Genomic DNA, 4,096 nt, shown 5'->3' with positions numbered 1-4,096 from the left:
CTTCTATCTCTATCTCTATTTTTGATCTTGATCTCTCTCTCTATCCTCACTTAAAACGAGATCCAGAGGCTCCTGTGTCTTGGTCATAGGCTCAGAGTATAAACTGATTCCCAGCTCATAGTAAATGCCAATAAATAATAAATAATAAACATCAGCATCAATGGCAATTTTGTTGAGTCACCGTGTCTCCTGAGCTCCAGATTAAACATTTGATTCTCATTTTCTCAAGTTGTCAGTGTAGCAATTTTAGCAGGTAAACATTTTCATCCCAATTTTATAGTTGGAGAAACTGAAACCTAGAGATGCTGATGCTCTTTGGAAATAGTACGTCTCTGTAGCTCGAAACTATTCTTTCTTTGCCTTGCACTTCTCAAAAGAAGCTTTTCATTGCAATGTGTCCTTTGCTTGTTCTGTTTTGTATCTTTGTGCACCAAAGTGGGTTGGGCTTTATAATTGGTGCCTGGTTCTGTATCTTTGAAGTGTCCAATTTACTGCTGACTACAAGAAATCAACTTCTTACAAGTAGAAATATTGTTAGTGTACCAGAGCCTCAGTTGCTGTTCCATCTCCTCTCTCTAAGCTGGGCCTGCCTATGAGACCTGGTCACTTGTCATGAGATGATGAATATTAGGTGTATTTGAAGACACTTCTGATTCAGAGAAGGGAGACTCACTGGAGAGCTCACCACTCTTCACAGGTATAAATAAAGAAGCACAAGCAAGACAGGCAGTGGCATGTATCCAGTGTTGTCTGCCACTTCTGGCAGGTTACATCAGTAGTTAGGAACATCTGTAGAAGGTTAGTTTTTTTATTCTCTTAGACACTTTCTCAGCCAAAGCAGATGTAAGAAATCATACAATCAAACAAAGCAACATTTACAGTTATATTATCCCAAATGTGGTCTGATCTCACAAGCCTAAGGTCAATGTTGAGAATCCCCACTCCCAGAAATGATCTATTTTTCTGAAATTCTTTTTGATACCAAATAATAGGCACTTGTAAGAACAAAGTACTTTGAAATATGTATGAATTTTCTTCACACGCAACAGAGGTCTCTGCCACATGTGTTTAATGCTCTCTATACAACCCTCTCATATATGGACAGTAGAGCCTCAGATTTCAACCTTCTGCCCATAATGCTCCACCTCAGGTCATAGAAGTTCTTCTTTAGTCTTCCTTTCTCCGAATTCAAGCCTCTACACAAAAACTATCATGTACCCTGTGTCTCATCATGTAGAATGTTCTAGCTGTCTTTACTCTTAGCTAGTGTCCCTTACTTGAGAATTTCTTTCATTAATCCCTGACTAGTTCATCTCCCAGTACACCTTCTCTTAATACACAACTGTGAGAATACTATTACTATAATTTGTATTCATGATTATTTCCTTAAAAATCTGTCTGTTCCCTTAACTTATAAATAGTTTTATTGTGATAACCATGACTCTTTGGGGTCTTCTGCCATTATTATTCTCCAAAAGTCTTTCTAGTTGGTACATACAAGAGTTTAATTAGGTTTACTTGAGTGACTGAACAAACGAGTGAATAGCACTCCTGTTTGAGGCTTTATAGTAATGGTAATCTGTTGGTTTGGTGGCAAGTTCATAAGTATGAAAACTGACAGACTCTGAGAGGAAGATATTAACACTCAGTGTTGCCAATGAGCTTGTTTTCAATGACTGTAAGAGATGGCTATGACAACTGCAATAGTGACACTATTCCTCACATAGACTTTGTGAAGACTAGATTGAAGGTGTTGACCAGATGAGAAGTGTTCTTCCACAAGTATCAGCTGTTGTGCTTACTGTCAAGTGTGCCACAGTTATCAAAGTATCATTTTCAAAACATTCAGGGACTATTATGGAAACCTTTCCTCTAAATACTAGTTAAACTCTCCAAGGGTAAAACTGCTCAGCTCCCTTTTGCAACCCTGGGAGGCTGACCCAGGCTTAAGGATGGACTTGCAGTCTTCTCTGACCTTCTTTAGTTCTCTCTTTGTCTGTCATCTCTTCCCCACCTCTCAGTTCTTGATGTCAACTAAGTCCATCCAGCAAATACAGAGTGAGATGAATACCTTCAAGATCAACAGAGCGAGGTCCTTCCCTATGGCTCATGACATTACCAATTAGATGCATCCCTTTATACAGGCTCCCCACTTCTCCCAGAAAATGGTCAGAAACATCCCTCAAAATCTACGGCACTACCTTCTCACTGCACCAAACACATTTAGACTCCCAGCTTCACCTCTTTGCGTTCATATTCGTTATACTTCAACATCATCCACATCTTTCTTCTACTGTATACTTCAGAATATCACATCAAGATCACATACACACACACACACACACACACACACACACGAAATAGGTCTTCTAATAGTAGTGAGAAGAAAGAAATTTGATACAGTTAGGTCCCTACTAGATGTTCAAAAGCTATTAATTTCTGTTCCAATTATCTGTGGATATTGTTTAAATCACAAGTCACTGATTATGTATGCACAGAAAAACAAAGTAAATCAAACAAAGACCCTACTTCAGAGTCTGCACAGGTATCAACCATCAACAGTCCTTGTACAAGTGTCAACTATGACAGTCCTAGCCTTCCTTCTAGAAGGCAGCCTGGTAGTATCCAACCTGTATACATGATGAGCCTTTCTTCCTATCCTTTATCCTACCACCAGCTCCAAAAGATGCTTTGGTAAGACTATAATCTTTCCAAGGACAAAACCTTTACATGTCTAATTTTATGCTAACAGGTAGCCAGCCCTCAAAAGTTGTCTGTGAGCCAGCTCAAGGCTGATTGTTTACTCCACATGGTTAGCTAGACTCTCATTCCAGCCTTGGCAACTAGATTGTGTGATCTCCTCCCAGGACAGAAAGAAATTAACTGGGAAAGAGTCTTTGTTGTATCATTAGTAAAAAAATAACAAGGAGATACTGATAGAGTATGACTTAAGTTCTATTCACAGAAATCTAATGCTGTTTTCAATATCCAGCCTATAGCATCCTCATTATGAAATATGTATTCAATTATTTTTCCTATAACCCTTTAACTTCATTTTTGTTAAAATATGATTGGGGGCTAAGGAAATGGCTCCGAGGAAAAGTGTTTTCTATGCAAGCATGGAACTCGGAGCTTAGATCCCCAATATACACATAGAAGGCTGATTGTGTTAGCAAGCACCTGTAAGTCTAGCACTAAATGATGAAATAGGAAGATTTATAGGCTCACAGCCCATTTAGCATAGCTGACACACTAAGCCTCAGGTTTACTGAGAGACCTCTCTCAAAAATAATATGTGCAAAAGCAATGGAGAAAGACAGTAGATGTCTACTTGTGGACTTCATCATACACATGTACTAGCTAGAACATTCATTAGTGCATTCACATACACACACACACACACACACACACACACAAATAAAGTCAGACTTCAGAAGTCCACCTCTGGGTAAATTTCTTAAGTAGGTATCTCAGTGAGGTAGAACGTCTTTCCTGCAGAGCAGATTCTAGCAGCCAGGATAAGCCACACTGCTCATTAGAATGCAGCTGTGATAAGTTCATACTTGTCAACACTTACTGCATGCTACACATAGTAAAGAATCACACTTCAGGAGAAATAACATTAAGATGCTGAATTGTAATCAAACTTTCTCCTTTTTAAGAACACTGAACACTCCTCACCATTATCTTGCCAATTCCTACAAGCTGTTCACTAATTTGTCTTCGGCACATACACACAATGGCATTTGTTCTGCGATAAAGAACAAAGTCACCATTTGGGGGGGGGATATGTTGCTGGAGCTAATCCAGCCCCCAAAAGACAAATATTGTATAGTTTCTTTCATTTTGGTTCCCAGATTTGACATGCATACATACAGATGATCATGTGTGTATATATGACATAAAAATACTAGTAAATATGCTTAAGGGGAAAGGGGACTATTGTGGGAGGAAAGAGTTCAGAAAAGGAAGTGAGGAGTGCAGGGGAATACATTCAACACACAATATGCATATGTACAGAACCTTATTTCTAATTTGTTATAAAGACATAAACTAAATATTAAAAAAGTAAAATAAGTGGCTAAACAGCAGGGAC

This window comes from Grammomys surdaster, unplaced genomic scaffold (assembly GCF_004785775.1).
Source record: "Grammomys surdaster isolate TR1022 unplaced genomic scaffold, NIH_TR_1.0 125752, whole genome shotgun sequence".
Lineage (NCBI taxonomy): Eukaryota > Metazoa > Chordata > Mammalia > Rodentia > Muridae > Grammomys > Grammomys surdaster.
Note: the sequence above shows the minus strand (reverse complement) of the source record.